This window comes from Sus scrofa, chromosome 1, assembly GCF_054392235.1.
Source record: "Sus scrofa isolate SSC_HxYL_T2T_F1_AM1 chromosome 1, Sscrofa_HxYL_maternal_Yorkshire_Landrace_v2.0, whole genome shotgun sequence".
Classification (NCBI taxonomy): Eukaryota; Metazoa; Chordata; class Mammalia; order Artiodactyla; family Suidae; genus Sus; species Sus scrofa.
Genome location: NC_139383.1, coordinates 222,421,228 through 222,441,955, shown reverse-complemented (window position 1 = coordinate 222,441,955; position 20,728 = coordinate 222,421,228). Strand labels below are relative to the sequence as shown.

Below are 20,728 nucleotides of genomic sequence, written 5' to 3'. Positions count from 1 at the left end.
TTTCATATTTATAAGCTTAATACCTCCTAGAGTGTTTGCACAATAAACAAAACCTACTTATTCCAACAATAAACTCTTAAAAGCCGATCTTTAAAAAGAAATAGCCTTTAAAAAATTATCCTATTAACTTCAGGTAGTAGAAAGTAATTTATACATAATATAACTGACCACCTTCACTAAGCAATATTCAATCTATCACATATCAATGCATGTTAAATATATTTATTTTTGTGAATTAAAATAACAGATTAAAATGTTGGGTGCAAACTAATGTTATGTTATACTCATGAAAAGAAACAGAAAAAAAAAAAAACAAAAAACTCGGAGATTTCCTGTGTGGCTCACAACATTAAAAAAAAAAAAAACTTGAGATAATCCATAGGTGCTGGAAACATACTGAACAATTTAAGCCTTCTATAAGGAACTGCAAATGGACAATTTATTTCTATATAAAACAAACCTTTGGAGACTGAACTTTCATTTTTAGCTCCTGAAGAACAACGTCTAACTTAAAAAAATAACTCTCTTCCCCTAAACCCCTGTTAAGGATTTCAACTTTTTTTTTTTTTTTTTTTTTTAATTTTCTAGCTGCATTTAGTAAATGCCCAAGTTCAAATGGTTGTGAGAACTTCATACTAGTAAGTCACATAAAAAGAAAAAAAAAGCAATAGAAGGTGCGTGGGGGATAATTTAGTGATAATCTCATCAGTTCTCCTTCTGAGAAGGAGAACCGTAATGGCTCTAGATTATAGCATGACTGATTTAAGTTAACCATAAGGAAGATTTCCCTGTTGGGCAATGGTTGTTAAACATTGAAATTGGCTTCCAAAAAGAGGTTGTAGGACAGAGCAGAAAGGGCGTACTTTTAAATATGACCTACATTATATTCCAAAATGTTGGCTGAATAACAGTTCTGCCTAATAAAAAAAAAAAAAAAGGGTGTGTGTTCATGTGTGCGTGTGCACGTGTGTGCATGCACATGCACGTGAGAGAAAATGTGAGAGACAGAAAGAGAGAGAAAGAGGAAGGGAGAGAGGAGAGATTGAGTGTCAGAGAATGCATCTCAAAACTCTTCCAATCCTTATTGTATTTATGATATGGCTTCCAATACTCAGGCTATGTTCTTTAGAAAAATAATTAATAACAGAATAAACATTGATTAAGACCACTTAATGCTGGTCTGTTTAAAACAATTTAATATTATATCTATAACAGTATTTTAAATTTCAACCTTGCTATTATGTAAATGAAAGCCATGCTTTTCTAAATAGTACCTATTTATTAAACATTGTTTATTAATGAAATTTTAAAAGATGCATCCCCCATCCATATTTATAATGGATTACCTGTCTAGACATATTCTCTTTTAGTTACAGCAGAGATGGAGTGAAAAGTGAGCCAAAATATTAATAATAAAATAAATTATCTAGATCAGATTATCTTTTGTCACTAAGCTCTCCAGGCTCCAAAGAGAGAACTGTGGAAACGGCTTTTTAACCAAGCTTATGAATGCAATCCTTTTGCCTAAGAGCTGATGTCCTAAGTGCTGGGTAGAGTACAATTTGAGAAGCCTATAGTGAGTTTTCTCTCAGAAACACTACAGCCCATTTTCTTCAAACCAAATTTCTCTTACTCAGGGTGATTTACTTTCTTGTAAGTTTACCAACCTTCACATAAGTGAATCCTAGCAATCAAAGCAACCCTTCAACATGATGTCTTTATTGGCTTACTAAAATACAAGTATAAATAAGTATCTTCTAAGTACATTATAATGAAAAATTTGGAAAACAACAATTGGATTTTAGAAGCAAAACATAGAGTGCTTTAATGCCAATGCAGTAAGTTTTAGTTCAGAAAATGGGGTGAGTTTTTTTTTCATAATTATCATAAGAGGAATCAGGAATGAAATGTCAGCAATGAAACTAATTTTCTAGTGGAGAAGAGTACACATAGAAGCCATTATAATTCCTTATAAACTTATAAATCAACTAAAATATATTCCAAATAAAGAAAATATTCAAGAATTTCTGCGGAAATTCTTAAGTGCATTGGGCAAACACAAAGTCCAATAATACATGGTTAAAATAAATTCAAGTTTTTCTGAGATAAAAGAGATTATTAAAACAAACAAGCAAACAAAAAGGACTCTCTAAACTTTATTTTTAAAATATCATTGGAATCTGGTGATGATGACTGAAAAACTATTAAAACTTAAGCCATAAATTCCATATGATAAAAGAGAATTTACTGACATTTTAATTATGAACTAATTTATCAAGATACATTTGATGAAATTCACATCATTCTTTCTTGCTTCTCATCCATTTCTCCCTTCCCCCAATTCTACCATTACACATACAAAAATTCTCCAATATTTATTAGCAGATTGCCACGCTGGGTATGATTTAGTCTATATATTTATCCTGAGGACAAAATAATTAATAAAAGTAAAATAGTCAACATGAGCAAAATTGTTTTTCTTCTCACTTTAAAAACTGGTAAACATTGCATAATCTAGTGTAACTAAGAAATCTTCCCTTTCCTGAAGATTCTTATAAAACCAAATTTTACAAGATTTTCATCTATCTCATTTATTTTCTGAAATATCTTTATTTGGTGATAATTTCTCCTAGGTAGAAAATTATTTTTCTGCTAAACCCAGCATTCTTGAGCTGTGTTTAACTTTGATATCACCTTTGCTATCACCAGCTTGACTTGATTCATTTGTTGCATGAAATGTTACCAAGTACCTATGAAGTGCCAAGTAATGTACTAGTTCTAGAGCTAAAATTCATAGTTCTCTTTCAAAGATCCAAAGTCTCATGTGTGGCAGACACATCAATAGACAACTACAAGATAGTATGTAAGCCCAAATGGCTAAAGAATCAATCAGGAAAGAAACTGAGCAAAGTTAGGTCCTGGAAAGCCTCACAAAGGAAATAAAGTCTGACTTGAATTTTGAAGGATATGAAGAACTGGGAGAAACATAAGTCTTTTGGTTTGGGAGGGAGGTACGAACTACACCTCTCAGGCAAGGCATGAAGGATATGCTAAAGACAAGAGTAAATAGGGATCAAAGTTTTTTCTGAGCACCACGAGTAATTAACTATTGATGTAACAGTGCAGAGTGCACAAAGTTGATGCATGATTCTGGAGAAATAGGTGAAGAATGAATCTTGCTTTGGACTTCATGATTTAGGCAATAGGGAGTAATAGAAGGATTTTAGGCAGGGATGTGATATGATCATATGACCTGATTAGAAGTGTGACGAATGGTTTAAAAGCAGCAAATATGGTGAAAAGATTATTCCACTTATCAATTTTACAAGCTTGCTAAATTGCATAACTTTTCTAAGCCTCAGCTTTCTGATCTAAAAAAAAAAAAAATAGTGGCTACATTCTAAACTTGTGAAGGTTAGAGACATATAAAGCAGCTAGAATCATGACAGAAATCTATTAGACTCTTACTAGTTAGATTCCCTTCACTAGCTTCTTGCCTCTAGAAATTTAGTCTCCAACTTTATAAGGAAAATGATTTTTCTCTATAACACAAGTCCTCTCTCTCTCTCTCTCATGACTATTCACTGTTTCACATGAGCAGAAAATGAGGCAGTAGCTCTCCTGCTGGGGACTGATTAACATGTGTGTTTATATGCTTAGAAAAGGAAACGTGTCTTTTTTAAACAGGTATCTCAAAGGAAGATCATCTATTGCATGCACTATGCAGCTTGGACTAAAAATCCAGGCAGAAATAGTGATTCAAAAAACTCTAATACTACTATTTTGCCATGCAATTACAAAGGCGATGTGTCTGCTAAAGCCATCTTAGTGAAGAATGCTAGCAAGCACTGAGAAGATATATATTTGCTAAATATATTTTTGCAGGTGGATAAATTGTTAGTTTCCAAGTTGGCTTGTCATGGTGAATGATATTTAAGTGTGAAGATCAGCTGTGAAGTTGTTCACATTACCACTTTCTCTCTTTTGGCTATCATTTCACAAGACAAAGTCAGTGAACTAGATAAGAGAAAATGTGGATGTGTAAGTTTGCATATATTTGTCTTTTTACCCTTTCCTTCTATATCCTATACTCCAATTAGTGCTACATACTACAAAGAAAAATGCTTTCACATAAACAATTTCTGTTTGACCTCAAATTAAGCTTTGAAGGAGAAAAAAGGGCATTTTCAAATGCTTTCAGAAAACTATGATTCCTATGTTCAAGCTTTTTTTTTTTTTCAAAGCTATGCCTAAAGAAATTTTCAGAAAATTAGCAACTGGACAGACTGGTTGAAATTGTCTCCCTTGTGGAACACAGTGTTAATTTCAGGCAAATTTAGCTGTGTGATTGAGTGGCAATTAAGCAGTGTAGAGACTGCTAGTCGTGGGTTAAAATAATTTGTAAGGCTTAATTAATTGCTAGAACAACTGATAGCCCTGTCAAATTGGCAAGTAAGTTCATTGATCTTAAAATTCAGCTGAGCTCAAGAGAAAGACTGACAAAATAATTTGTAGACTGTGACAGAGACAGCTAGAGATAAGTAACATGTGAAGGTAGAGTAGAAGATATGCCACCAGAAAAAGATAAAACAGAGATGGTATTTTCAAAGAAATACTATGTCCACATATCTCCAGAGATAGGGCCTCAGGAGCCAAATATCTATCCTTCTCATGTATTATACATATTTTTTAATACTTCTAATGACTTCCTACTTTTCAGTTTGCACAGAGCACATGATAAATAGGTCAGATCCTGGGTCATGTCCACTTAATTTCAAGTTTTGAAAGAAGAAATAGACACAAATCCAGCCAAGTATACAGTACTAAATGCCTTCTTCCTATTAGCTGCCAACACTTAGGCTTCCTTGTAATCCTCCCAAGGTTGAAATGACGCTACTCCATTCCTCTTTTTTATGTAAGGGGCAAATGGGTATTTTTTAACCTATAGATTGGAGAACTTTAAAAAACTTGAGACTCCCTGACACCTAAAATAGCAGGCTAATGTTCACTCATCTTTAACTGATGGAATAAGAGACAAAGAAAAACAATGGGCAATATCCTTACTTCCCAAGCTTTATAAATAAGAAGACTCAATCCTTGAATGAAATGACTGAATTGTAGTATAGAAATTCTAATAGTTGCAACTTTTGCTATAATCAGAAGCAATTTTCTGATTTGTCGGGGGACATATCACATCATCCACAGGGAGGGGTAAAAGTAATCACAACGTCCATGTTTCATTTTATAATTTTGCAGTCACAGAGTATGTAAGTAGTAATGAACTTGAAAGCAATAATTAGAAAGAAGGAGCATAATACTGACTATAGTGAAGCAGTTCCAGAAACTAGAATCTGGATAAAATTTAGATACTTTGTATCAGATACCTTTTAAGTATCATATCAGATCATCTCAGCATCCTATGTCTCCTGTCTCTATAACCTCTTCCATTTCCTATAGCCAATGCAAGACTACATCTCAACTCTGATTAAGTTCTCCCCCAAACTCCAAAATCTGTCTAAAAGGAAAGTAATGTCTATGGTCTTTCAGAAGATGATCATGCAAGATTGAAAAACCAGTCAGAACTGATACCAGTAATTGGTCCTTGATTTGACTTTTCTTCTTCCATGTCTCAATCCCCTTTGCCCTCACTCTGCCCTCTGGAACTGCACACCATTGTAAGCTAGTAGCCTATAAATCCTTGCTTTGCTTCTGCTTTCCAGCAACTCAGAGCTAAACATAATTCCTTTTAGAAATAGCAAAAGAAAAAAAAATCTTAAGTAAAAATGGAATAGCATGGTGCCAATAAGATGTAAAAACTAAAATACTATGACTTATTTGTATTGAAACTTATAGCTCTAAGTCTTTCACTGCAATAATAAGGTATCCAGGAGTTCTACATTCTTTATATATTTAACTGAAGAAAATATTTGGGTGACAAGGATGTTTATTCTATTGTCAGTTCCTAAGAGAAGGGCCTAAGATGTGTAAATTGCTGCAGTTTGTTATAGCTAGGGCACTTCGTGTACTGATGCTTTCTTTGTTTTAGAGGAATCCTTAGTTCTAGTGAATGTGTCCATATGTAGAACTATAGTTATTAACAGCCTCAATAGTTGTAGCGGAAATCATGTTTTAGAATCTATAGGCTATACTATTATCTCCTCTCTCCATCTCTAAACTCCTTCAGAGTCATCTTGCCTGAAGGGCTTCTTTGCCCTGGTATGAAACCAAGATTTTCATTCTCATTTAAACTGGCAGTGCACTACATTTAGTCGTGTCTTTCCAGAGGAGAGTTTTAAACTCTAAGGAAGAGTCAAGTCTAGGAAAAACTAATGAACTGAAGCTTTCTGAGTTTTTGTTTAAATATATATAATTTCAATGGGAACTCTAATTTTAAAAAGCAAGATCAGACAACTAGGGAAAATATTAGACATCTGCAAAACCTGGGATGAATGATATTTCCTGATCTTTGACAAAGTTTTGAAGATGTAGTTAAGCTCTCTCTAGAGAGTGATAAACTAGGATTACACACTTAGAAGAATACATTAACAATGAAATATATTGATATGTATTCATGTCACTTATTTTAGTTTTAGTAAATTAGGGTTAACTTTTGTGTGCATAGACATTTCAATTTTTTTAAAAAGGGAAAATGTGATGCCATATAGGCCATATTAAGGTGTAACTTTTAAAGTTTTATTTAACAATTTGATTATTGTTTTATCACATAAACATTTACTAGGGACTTTTGAAAGCCCAGAATCATCCTTGACATTAAGATTCTAAGATCAATTTAAACATAGTTTTACTTCTGAACAGCCTAACATTTAGTATATGGAGTAAAAAAGTAAATTAAATAGGACTGTTTATTATAATCTAAGTTATGCGAGACTTGCATAAGGAGGATTAATAGATCATGGGGTAGAAGCATTTATATTAGGAATGGTGGGGATAAAGAGTTAAGCATTAAGGAAGATTTCTCTGAGCAAATAAAAGTTCAGTCTTGAGGACGAAATGGAGTTATCTGGGCACATATTAGGTGCTGAGTTTGAAAACAGAGTATTCCAAGTACTCTTAAAAGCTTTGCTGGTATTCAATATTATCATGCAAATAAATAATCTGCAAGTCATTTGTTTATGGCTAGATCAAATATTGAGGGGTAAAGTGGTATGACCGGAGGCATGAGAGAGGAATACAAAGCAAAACTAGTTGAATATTATTCTGAAATCTTTTGAAAGCACTGTAATCATTTTTAAAATAAGGGTATATTGTGATTAGGTTTGTGTAGGAAGAGACCTTTTGATCAGTGTCAATAAAGAAGAAATTTTCCTACTAACCTTTCTAGGTTTTTTTGGCTGGTGTAAAGAATTCAATTGATGTGAGACAGGTTAACAAGGGAAAAAAGAAATCAAAAAATTTAATATCATGTAAACATGGGAAAAACCCAGGAAAACTAAGTCACTCTCCTAAAAGCCACAAATCCTCACTTTAAACACCATCTTCAGCGAAAGACAAAAGAAGATGTTAGGGGTAGTGTGGCCTGAGACTTCAGAGGATGAAAACAATTCACAGGCAGATGAACTGCTTCATGAAATTGACATGGCTCATGTAGCAACAATGGGACAGAGTGGACTCTGATCATTAAGCCCTACAAGTTTCCCCCACACCTGGGCCCATATTCTTTAGAGTTATCTCTAGTAATAGCTGTTTTCTAGGACCACGTACTGTATCAAAATTCTTTATTCAACTAAGGGAGAGGTAAAAAAAGAAAGACTTCCTGAATCTTCTATTTTTTTAAAAATAATCAGCCTAAATTAATTCTCATGCCAAAGAGACATTTTGGGATTGCAAATGCTGCACCGCAATATCGGCATATTTAAGAATGGAACAGACCCCAGTTGGAGACAGAGACCAATTCAGCATCTATTGCATTACTCTAAGAAAAAAAAAAAAAAAAAGTGTTAGAAGAAAAGTAGTGGAAGTACAAATAGTAGGAGAACAAAAGGATAGATATTACAAGGGAAAGTTGCTTAGTCTTGGTGAAAAAATAAAGTAATCAAGATAATGTTACCAATTATGAACAAGAAGATTCTGGCTAAGGTAACCTGGTGGTGGGTGCTGCTGTCCTTAACTAAAAAAGGGAAACCAGGCCTACAGGATGTTTGGGAGCAAGAAACAATTATGAGTTCATTTTTTAAAATATCTTGGGCTGCAGAATTATTTTGGGATATACAAATGTAAAATCTGGGAATGCAGGTAAAAGTATGGTTTTGAAATTTAAAAGAAGGAACTGAATCCAAGATATGTATTTGGAAGGCATCTTCATTGAAGTGATAACTGAAAGCATTCAAATGGATGAATTTTCCCAGGCAGAGTTACACAGTTTTAAACCAATAGAACATTTCCGGAAATTTGAGCATAGGGAGAACAACTAGTGAAGAAATCTGAAAAGGAGCAAGCATAGTGGTAATAACATCAAAGGTGGATTACATTAGCAGCTACCAAGTACTGAATATTTAGCATGTACTAGACACTGAGTTAAATGTCTAATATATGCTATCTAACAAAAACTTTGCAACAAATAAAGAATTGTTATCACTAATAAAGATGAGAAACTAGGGCTCAGAATGACTGTCAATTTATGTAGATGTCACAGCTAATATGAGGTATACTGAGCAGTGCAGATTGTATTTTCAAAAACAGATGTAACAATATTGCTCATTCCAAATGCTCTTCTAGAAATTCGTTGCCTCCCCATCAAAAGGAGGCTTTCTTTCTCTTTGTTGCTGGGCTTTCTTTGATATCTGCATCCAATAAGAGCTTACTGTGGCTATGGAAAGGATAAAATGTAGCTTTGGAGACGGGGTGATAAAAATGTCATGCACTTTCTCCCTCCTTATTCTCCTGAGATGGTCACTTTTAGTAACAGTCTCCCTGGTGTGAGGAAGCCCAAGTAGCAGGTATAGAGGTACATATGAAGAAGAATTATAAAAAATGGTCCACAATCCCCCTGAACCCTTATTGGTAGCACAAATTTGTCATGTAAGGGAAAGATGATTGCTGCTGTTTTAAGCCACAAGTTTGGGGTTGCATTTTTATACAACAATAAATAAACTATATACATTTGGGTACCTAGAAGTAGGGAGTTGACATAAGAACACCTAAGACTATGTCAGGGGGGTGAATTGGGAGCTTGGGGTTAATAGATGTGGACTACTGCCTTTGGAATGGATTAGCAATGAGATCCTGCTGTGTAGCACAGGGAACTCTGTCTAGTCACTTATGATGGAGCATGATAATGTGAGAAAAAATAATGTATAGATGTATGTGTAACTGGGTCACCATGCTGTACAGTAGAAAATTGACAGAACATTGTAAACCAGCTATAAAGGAAAAAAATAAAAATCATTATATAAAAAAAGAGTAATGGACCTCAAGAAGTTATGAATGAGGGGACAAAAATAATGAAAATGTGACTGAAAGTCAGGCAAAGGAAATCATTGTTATGTACTTGTTGAGATTTGAGCATTCTTTATATATCTAGGATATATGAAAGTTCTTTGTTAGACAGGTGATTTGTAAATATTTTTCCCACTCTGTGACTTTCACTTTCAATCACAGTTGTTTTTTTTTTTTTTAGTGCAGCAGGGACTTTAAAGAGTAGAAGTTCTTAATTTTGAAGAAGTACAACTTCAGTATTTTTTTTATTTATTTTTTGGAATGTACATTTAGTTTTATATCCAGGAAATTGCTGCCTCTTCAACATCACAAAGATTTTCACCTATGTTTTCTTTTAGATGTGTTTTGCATGTATGCCTATATGTCTATAATTCATTTAGAATTAGTTTTTCTGTGTGTGTGTGATGTAAGTTCAAGAACTAGATTAAGGTTTATTTCGTTTTGTTTTACATACATATAGCCCACTGAACCATCACCATTTGTTCAAAAGACTATCCTTCACTGACTTGCCTTTGCACATCTGTGAAAAATCAGTTGACCATGGATAAGTGGCTCCATTTCTAGACTCTATTTTTTGACTTTTATCTATTTTCTACCTTTTACCAATATCACACTCTCTTAATTGTTGTAGCTTTATAGTAAGTTTTGAAATCATGTTGTCAGAGTCTTCCAAATTTATTTTTCTGTTCAAAAATTCATTTTGGCTGTACTTCTTTATCTTTTCGCAGTAATGTTCATATTAATTAGAATTCTACAAAAAATCCTGCTAGGCTTTTGAATGGAATTTTTTTGAATCCTTCACTTTGGAAAGAAATTATGACTTTTGTTTTAGTTTTTTTTTTTGGTTGTCCTACAGTATATGGAGTTCCCAGGATATGGATCAGATCTGAGCCACAGCTGTGATCTAAGGATATGATCACAGGATATGATCACAGGATATGGATCAGATCTAAGCCACAGCTGCAGCAATGCCGGATCCTTAACCCACTGTGCTGGGGTAGGGATTACATCTGAGTCTCGGTGCTCCCAAGATCCCACCAATCCTGTTGCGCCACAGTGGGAACTCCAGGAAGAAGTTATGTTTTGACAATAAATAATGAATTTCAACCTATGAAATGGTATATCTCCTCATTTATTTTGGCCATAATTGATTTTGTTTATCAGAGTTTCATAGTTGTTTGCCTATACATATTGCACATATTTTAAATCTCATATTTTTGGTACTATATAAATGCTAGTTTAAAAACAATTTTAAATTATTCATTGCTCTTATATGATTCATTGCTCTTATACAACCGTATTCCTATATTTTGTTTGTATACTCTAATATTACTAGACTCTTTTATTGTTTATTGTCATATTTCTTAAAGATTCTTTGAATTATTCTACATAGACATTTTGATGCAGACTTTTTAAAAAATTTTATTAAACTATAATTGACTTACGATGTTTTGTTAGTTTCAGGTGTACAACAAAATGAATCAGTTATCATATACATATTCATTCTTTTCAGATTATTTTCCCATATTGAGTAGATTTCCCTGTGCTATACAGTAGGTCCTTGTTATTTATCTACTTTACACATAGTAGTATATATGAAGTATATAAGTATGCTTTATAAGTATATAGTAGTATATGTTAATCCTAACCTCCTAATTTATCCTTCCCCACAAGGTTTTCCCCCTTGGTAATCCTAAATTTAGTTTAAAAATCTTTGAGTCCATTTCTGGTTTATGAATAACTTTTTTATATCACTTTTTATTACATTCATATGAAATTTGTCTTTCTCTAGACAGAAAGAGTTGTGTATCTTCCTTTTCAATCTGTATGTCATTGTTTTCTTTTACTTGTTCACAGGAAAATGGTGAATAGCAGTGGTTAGACTGGATATCTTGCCATTTTCTTGATGTTAGGGAGAAAACCTTTCAATCGGTCTCCTTTCACATTAGCTGCAGTTTCAGGGTTGATGCCCTTTGACAGACTGAGCAAGTTATTTTCTTTCTTGTCCATTGAGGTTTTCTATCATGAAAGGATATTGAGTTTTATCAAATAATTTTTCCTGCATCTATTGGGATGCTTGCATGGTTATTCCTCTTTATTATTTTGATAAGGTAAATAAACCTGATGGACTTTGAAATGTAGAACTAATTTGCATTCCCAGAATAAATCCACTTTGCCATACATGATTATTATTCTTTTTATACATTGTTGGATTCAGTGTACCTAAACTGGGTAGAAACTGGAAGACAGATTTTTTTTTTTCTTTTAATGTCTTCCTCTGTTTGGGGTGCAAGGGTAATGATGACTTCATTGACTAAATAGGGATGTGCTTCCTCTTCTTCAAATTTCTAGAAGAGTTTTTTTTTTATAGAATTGCTGTTATTTTTTCCTTAAAGTTTGGTAGAAATCAACAGTGAAGACATAAGTGCTTGACATTTTTTTTGTAAAAAAGTTTTAAATTATGAACTCAATTCATTTAATAGATTTAAGGTTATTTAGATTATTTATTTCTCCTTGAGTCTCAGTATTTTGCATCTTTCATCAAATTTCTCCATTTAATCTAAGTTTTCAAATTGATTCGTATAAAGTTTACATTAATTATCTATTGCTGTATAAGTAATTATCTTGATATGTAATACTTAAAAAAACAAACATTTATGATATCAAGTTTCTCTGGTTCAGAAATTCAGAACCAGCTTATCTGGATGATTCTGGCTCAAGGTCTCTCATTTGGTTGCATTCAGCCGAAGGCTTGATGACTCACAGTATCCAGTTCCAAGATGGATCATTCCCCTGGCTGTTGGAAGATGATCTCAGTTCCTTGATGACTCTTGGCAGAAGGCCTTCGTTCCTTACCACATGGGCTTCTTCCTAAGCTGCTTAAGTACTTAAGCATCCTCGCAAGTTGAAAATGTCTTCCAGAGCAAGGGATCTGAGAGAGAGTGGGAGAGGAGGAAGCCACCATGAATTTCATGAATCCAGCTTCCACATCTGTGTAGCACCATCTCCACTTTACGTTATTCTTTAGAAACAAATGATTAAATCCAGCTTACAACTAAAGCAGACAGCATAAGTCTCTACTTCATAAAAGGGAATTAATAAAGAATTATAGATATATTTTAAAATTACCACAACATTATTCAAATTTCTCCCTCATGATTTTATCTGATTTGTGAGGATATTCACTCTCTCAGTATTGATACCGGTAATTTTATCATAACTTTTTTTTTTTTGTCGTATCCCTTTGGCTAGAAGTGTATTAAATTTACTGATCTCCAAAAAATAATTTTTTTCATTGATTTTTAAATTTTTCTTTGTTCTCTGCATCATTATTTGTGTTTTTATTTTTACTCTTTTCTTTCTTCCAATGAAATTTTATTTCCTTTAAAATTAGGCTGGATTCTTATTTTGTTGTTGTTTCCTTTGTTACATGAAGATTAGGTCATTAGTTTGAGAGCTTTCCTCTTTTCTTATTAGCATGTAGTGCTATAAGCATTTGGTGCTATAAATTTCCCTCTAAACCCTATTTTAACTACCTTTCAAACATGGTGAGTATTCATTTTCATTCTATTGAAAATATTCCCTAGTTTTTTCTTTCTTTTTTGCTTGATGATTTACTTAGAAATGTATTTTATTTCCATATATTTGGAAGTTTTCAAAATACCTTGTTATTAATCTTGAATTTAATTCTATTGCAATCAGAAAGCATACTTTATAGTTTATGTGTATTGAGAGTAATTTTATTGCTCAGAACACAGTGTATTCTGATGAAAGTTCTTCATGACCTTAAAAATAATGTGCATTTTACACTGTTGTGCACTGACTGGGTCAAATTGGTTGATAAACTGTTCAAGCACTCCATATTTTTACTGATTTTAAGTCATTGTTTTCTGTCTGTTATTGAGAGAACAGTGTTCATGTTTCCAATTATAATGGGTAATTTGTCTATTGCCTTTTGCTGTCTTATCAATTTTTGCTTGATGTATTTTTATCTGTTATTGAATTCATAAATTTTTAGGATTTATGTGTTTTTTATGAATTTATGATGGTTTTATCCATACTAGAATTTTCTGCTCACAAATCTGGTTCATGTGATATTACTATAACTATTCCAATTTTCTTTTTCTACTTCAATTTTCTTTTAATTACTATTTGCATGGCATATGTTTTCCATCATTTTACTTTATACCTTTAAATTTAATCTGGTGTTCTGTATTTAACACATAATCAGACAGATTTTTACAATGTGACAATCTCTATTAGGGTATTTACCATTTAAACCTAACATGGTTATTGACATGGTTGAATTTAAATCTACCATCTTACTACCTGTTTTCTATTCTCCAATGTCCCTTTGTTCCCACCCCCCCCAATTTTTCTGCATTCTAAAGAAAAAATGAGTAATAACTGAGAAATATCACAAAATGTCAATTGCAACGCTAAAATAATTTGAAAATTCAAACTGAAGTGAACTCTCTGGGATGACTGCAAAAAAAAAAAAAAAAATGTTATTTAGGACCATAGGAAGAATTGAGCCAGCCCTATGATTTAGTGTGAGCAGGATAAAATAGTTAATCACTCAACAGATATTTATGAAGCTCCTTCTAGGTAATGTCCATTTAATAATGCATTTGCTCTACTCACATACAAAAACATATAATTTTACTTTTTCTATCAAGCAGAAACCTGTGTATTTCTCGATACCTATTTGTCAAAGATTAAACCAAATGCAATAAAAATTATGAATGATGAAATTCACAGAAGTTATGAAGCACTTTTCATACCAGTTATTATGTTCAGAGTTAATTCTATTGTCCAGTAAGATATTTTCTAGTCAATATCTTTTGGAACCATTCAAACCACAGCTCTATTTCTTAATCTTAAGTATTACTATCGTTACCACCATTTTTATCAGTAGTTGTAATAAACAAGTTTTTCCCACAACACACACTATAATCATTTTAAGCACATCTATAAATAGACAGTACTTTCAGTTATACATTCAATATCATGGCAAACAAAATTTACTTTCTCAGCTCTTTCAAGCACTATCTTCTAATTCCAGAGCTGCTTATAGTTTATGTTTGTTTATTCATTTATCTAGATCAGAGGAAAATGAAAAAAGCAATTGAGGACAGGATCAGCCTGGACAAGGAGTATACTTGCATTGGTACAATAATGAATACATCTAAAATACCTTTCTTAGCTCTAATTTTGGGCTCTACCAGGCAGGATTAAAGGATTTCAATCTGTATTAAAGGATTAGGTAACACTAAACTAGTGTTTCATCTCAGAAAAGAAGGAAAACATATTCATTTAGACTCTTTGTGTCTACGGATGAATGACTATTTATTCTTTGCAAGCATGCTTTGTTTCCATTTAAGCTATGATAAAAATACATTCATATTTTGTTTTGTTTTGTTTTTTCAGTCTTTTGCCATGTTGATCCCTTGCTCATTTTTCACACTGAATGCATGAATATGCCTTATGGGCTACAAAAAGTACACTGCAATTAAGTTAAGTATCACTGTCTCTGATGATAATTTTCTTAGGTAATCAGTGCTGTAAGTCATAAGAAAGGATAGAAAAAACAAAACAAAAAAATGTTAAATATATAAATATAAAAATACTCTCTAGATATTTGGATTTTTAGGGAAAAAAGAATAAAAACTTTTTTTTTTTTTAGATATTTGTATTTTCTGTTTGGGTTAAAAACTTTGCTAAGGTTTACGCAAACTCTAGAATTTGGAATGGATAAGCAAAGGGATCTGGCTGTATAGCACTGGGAACTATGTCTGGTCACTTGTGATGGAGTATGATAATGTGAGAAAAAAGAATATATACATGTATGTGTGACTGGGTCACCTTGTTGTGCAGCAGAAAATTGACAGAACACTGTAAATCAGCTATAATGGAAAAAATAAAAATCATTATTAAAAAAATAAAAAAATAAAATTCCAAAGACTATTTCCACAAGTGATTTTTCAAAAAACGTCTTTGAATGATCCTCACTATTTCCTTGTTCTTAATGCACATGCTTTTGATAACTGGCAAGTACAGCTTGGTTAGCTATACTTGGTTGGATCATGGTGTTGAGCTGCCAAATACCTTAGCCTAAAAGGTCCTACGAAGTAAAGCTTCTTGTTCTTGCCACCATATTCATATCAGAAACTATCCAAAAATGTAAATTGGACTCCATGACAGATGGAAAGCCCCTAGGGAGTTCTGGATGAACTATAACCGCATAAAAATTCATAGTGATTTATTTGCGGAAACCATTCTAAACTCATACATCTTTGATGCATTTCTAATTCTGTTAATTCAAATCATTCTGCCTTCTTCTGTCCTTTTCATTCTTAGGGGTGCCTATCGCAAAAACATCATGAAGATTTAAAAAATTAAGCATAAGTTGTCCTATCTCATATATTCCCAATCTCTTCTATTTTTTTGCTTCAAAATTTCAACCCCAATAGACCACACTGGAAGCTTACCTCTGCTACTGCCTCCAAAAGGCACCTGGCTACTGTCTCCATTTCCGTGCTTATCCTCATATTTATCTTCTTATTTGGAGATATGCTGCTATAGAGGAAAACACTATTGCTAACTGAAGTCAAAATAAAATATACCTGGTGATTAATGTTCACTCATACCTTTAACTGCAACAGGAACGGTTATTCAAGAAGTAGTAATTCAAAACAGATCCTGGAAACAGGAGCCAGAATAGTTGATTCACCTCACTTGACCAACTGCTATTTGTATGACCTTGAGGGTTTGCTTATCTTTTCTATGCTTCAGTTTCCTTATTTGTAAAGTGAGGAAAAGCATACTGCTTAGAACAATAGAAGGTCATAGTAAACACTATAGAAATACTACTATTCTACTTACAAGGAAATAAAATACAATCATTAAGACTTTATTCAGAGACATCTTCTCCACTGAGTTATTTCTGGTTCTCAGGTAAGACATGATTGATTAAGAGGACTCCTGGTAAATGATCTTTCATCAAAACCAATACAATATACATAAATAACTATATTCAATTTATGTACTACACAGTTTTAAAGTTTCTGGGATATGTGTTTTCGAAATAAATCATGGTAGTATGCTTAAGATATATGAAGTAGAAAATAATGCCCACCCTGTGGTTTTATTTATTTTAATTAAAGTATAGTTGATTTACAGTGTTGTGCCAATTTCTATAGTACAGCATAGTGACCCGGTCATACATATATATACATTCTTTTTCTCATACTATCTTTCATCATGTTCTATCCCAAGAGATTAGATATAATTTCCTGTGCTATATACACTAGGACCTCATTGCTTATCCATTCTAAATGTAATGTTTGCACCTGCCAACCCCAAACTTCACGTTCATCCCACTCCCTCCTTTCTCTTCCTTGGCAATCACAAGTCTGTTCTCTTTTACTGTGAGTCTGTTTGTGTTTTGTAGATAGGTTCATTTGTGCCATACTTTAGATTCCACATAGAAGTGATATCATACGGTATTTGTATTTCTAATTCTGACTATACTTAGTATGAGAATATCTAGTTGCATTCGTGTTGCTGCAAATGGAATTATTTTGTTCCTTCTTGTGGCTCAGTAGTATTCCGTAGTATACATGTACCATGTATTCTTAATCCATTCATCTGTGGATGGACATTTAGGTTGTTTCCATATCTTGGCTATTGTGAACAGTGCTGCAGTGAATATAGGGGTGCATATTTCTTTCTCAATGAAAGTTTTGTCCAGATACATGCCTGGGAATGGGATTGCTAAATCATATTTAGTTCTATATTTACTTTTCTGAGGAACCTCCATACCATTTTCTACAGTGGCTTTGCCAATTTATATTCCTACCAACAGTGAAGGAGGGTTTGCTTTTCTCCACATCCTCTCCAGCATTTGTTATTTGTACAGTTATTAATGATGGCCATTCTGACAGGTGTGAAGTGGTACTTCACTGTAGTTTTGATTTGCATTTCTCTAATAATTAGTGATGTTGAGCATCTTTTTATGTGCCTATTGACATCTGTATGTCTTCTGTGAAGAAATGTCTATTTAGATTTCTGCCCATTTTTTGATTGTGTTGTTTTTTGCTATTGAATTATATGATTTGTTTGTATATTTTGGAGATTTAGGCCCTTGTCGGTTTTATCATCTGCAAAGAGTTTCTCCAATTCTGTGGGTTATCTTTTTTTTTTTTTTAATGGTTTCCTTAGCTGTGCAAAAGCTCTTGCGTTTAATGAGGTCCCATTCATTTATTTTGTTTTTTATTGTCGTTATTCTAGGAGGTGGATCAAACAAGATGTTGCTACGATTTATGTCAAAGAGTGTTCTGCCTATGTTTTCCCATAGGAGTTTTATCTGGCCTTTCATTTAGGTCTTCAATCTATTTTGTTTATTTCTGGGAATAGCACAAATAATGCACCTTTAGAGACTGGAAAACAATCTGGGGGGCAGGGGTGGGCAGGAGGATTGACACCACTTTTTTTTTTCTTGTCATTTTTAAAGTCTTATTGAAGTATCGATTTACAACATAGTGCTAATTTCTGTTGTGCAACAAAGTAATTCGTTTATATTTATATACACACATCCATTCTCTTTTAGATTCTTTTCCCACATAGACTATAACAGAATATTGGGTAGAGCTCTCTTTGCTATAAGCAAGCCCATGTTTTGTTCATCTTCAGGTTTGCATTTTTAGGTACAGATTAACAACAAGTTCTATTTTCATCTACAGTACTACTCAGAAAAATGAGTTAGAAAGAAATTGAATATTAATTGATTATACTAGTTTTTGCTTAGATAATATCTCCCATTTCATATATGTGTAATATGAAAACAAATTATGAAACTGCCTAATATTTTACTACCCCAAGCATCTTTGACTTTTAAGTCTTAAACATTGCTATATAATAACTACCTACTGAATACCTATTATAAGTCCAGCACTTTCCTAAATATTACAGAGTATTTTCAAAACAACACCGATTATCAAGAAAAAAATTGTGGGAAATATGTAGCACAATGTAGAAATCACATAAATAAAATGTATAGAATTTAATTAAGGAGTTGAGGAAAGTATGTGATATTTAAGGTTTACTACATTATCAAGTTTTGTAATTGGATCCTTCAAATATATATGCAGAAAGTCAAAGTGGACCCAAATATATGTATACATATATACATATATATATATGTGTGTGTATAAGTGTGTGTGTATGTATATATAAAAATCCATATCTAAAGATATTTATAATATATTATCTTTGTAAATGGCTAACAAAGGCAATAGAGAAAACAGGCCCATTCCCACTTGCTTACCTTTAAATCACAGACATTTAAGTTTCTATCCCTAATCATTAACTACTTAAGAGAGGGGATAGAATTGGGGATGTTCATAGAACTTTCTGCTCTCTTAGAAAAAAATAATTAATTCTCTAATTCATTACATTGAATGGGAATAAATTTAAGCTTCTCTTGCAAAATGTATTTTTTTTTTACTTTGCTCCACAAATTTCCCAAAAACTAAATGAAAAGAAATACCAATGATATTTGTAACTAAATTAAAAAAGAAAACATGAAATCAATGTTCTTGGTTGATTAGTGGTGATATTTCTAAGTCAAATTACATATACAGATTATATTTTTATTATTAAATGATAACAGTATTCTCATTAAAGTTTCATGTCTAGTTTCATACAACTTTGAAAAAAACCATTTGTTAAAATAAAATAAAAAATCATTTGGACTTTTAGGTCTTACATTCCTCATATACTTATTCTCTTCAAGAAAACAGAGTAGATTTGGCAATATGTGGAACTGTAGAAAAGAAAAGGAGTAGTGATTAGATGGAAAAAATGCATAACAAACTTTAAGACCCTCAGCTTTCTCTCCATATCTAGTTCCCAAAAGTCAATATATGTCACCCACCCTAACTGTATTCCACCACCAAGGTTTAGAAAACATGTTGAAAAAACAAGCAATTCTAGGAAAAGGAGTTTCAGATACTAACAGTTGGAAGTCTTCTACTGAAAATGCAAGATTGACATTTAAAAATCACCAGGTGACCAGCTCTGTCAATTCAATCAATTCTTGAATGCAGAAGGACAGCTAGGGATCCCTAGCAATGCAGGGAAAGACTCCACTGAAGAAGAGACCAAAATAAACAGGTAAAAGAAATGCCTGGAAAATGAAATAAATTTCAAAAAAAAACTAATTTATTTTGAGGATAAGCAAAATGTTGCATATAAGCATAAGGACTGATATGCTGTAAATAAGAAATTTAGAGAAGAAAGCCCTTGGAAATGAAATAAATAGTTTTTTTTTCTTCCTTATACTTCTAAGGCATCCAGAATGCCAAGAAGATAAATTCAATTTCTCCAAGTGTAGGAAAAAGTAAAAACAATGGTTTGGAAAAAGGGACACGCTCAGCAATTTGGAGTATCAGTTAATAATATTCAACACCTTTTTAACAGGATTTCCAAAAAGAGAGACAGGGAGAAAGTACAGAACACTGACAACAAAGGAGTAGAATATAGTTCGCTTCCAAACCAAGGATCTCAGTCTCTAGAATAAAAGAGTCCACCAAATTTCCTGTATAATGAAAAGAAGCCCACACTAAGGCACACTGCCTTGCAATTAAAAAACAAAACAAAACAAAACAAAAAGCAGGAAAATGTTAAGTGTCCATAAACAAGAAGAGAAAATAGTCACACTAATGTAAAAATGAGAATAATGACATTTCTTAACAACACACTGGATTTTATGAAATAGTGCTTCCTTTATTGTTCCTAGAGTGAGTAGGTGATTGATTTAAGACATTTTTGTATATACAAGCTTTCAAATAATATCTCTTATAGCCCCCTTTTTAGAAATTTATTGGAAAATGAGCTGTAACAAAACAGGTGACAAACTAAAAATGAGAAAGTTACATAAAGCTGTGAAGTCTGCCCTCATGGAGTTTATATTCTAATTAAAAAAAAGAGGCAATAAGTAGTAGAAAATAGATTGTGCTAAACATTAAATACAAAGGAAAGCAGGGTAAGAGGATTCTCTGGGACTTAAATGAAATACAGATAAGCCAGTGAGTACATGGATGATGGTCCTAACAGAAGAGGGTGAAGCACAGGTCCCTGAGAAGGGAGCACATATGGATTGTTCAAGAATAGCAATGAAGCCAGAGAAGCTGAAGCAGAAGAGCTGATGTGCAGGTGGAGTGACAAAGTTGGAGAAGCAGTAAGAGGCTATATTATGTTGGATTGTTCA

At 32.8% G+C, this 20,728-nt stretch overlaps 1 long non-coding RNA gene across 2 annotated transcripts in view; it reads right to left on the bottom strand.

Annotated features, from left to right (window-relative positions):
• LOC102164767 (uncharacterized) overlaps positions 1-20,728 on the bottom strand; it is a 614,073-nt gene that overhangs the window by 133,855 nt on the left and 459,490 nt on the right. The gene's annotated exons all lie outside the window — the stretch shown is intronic.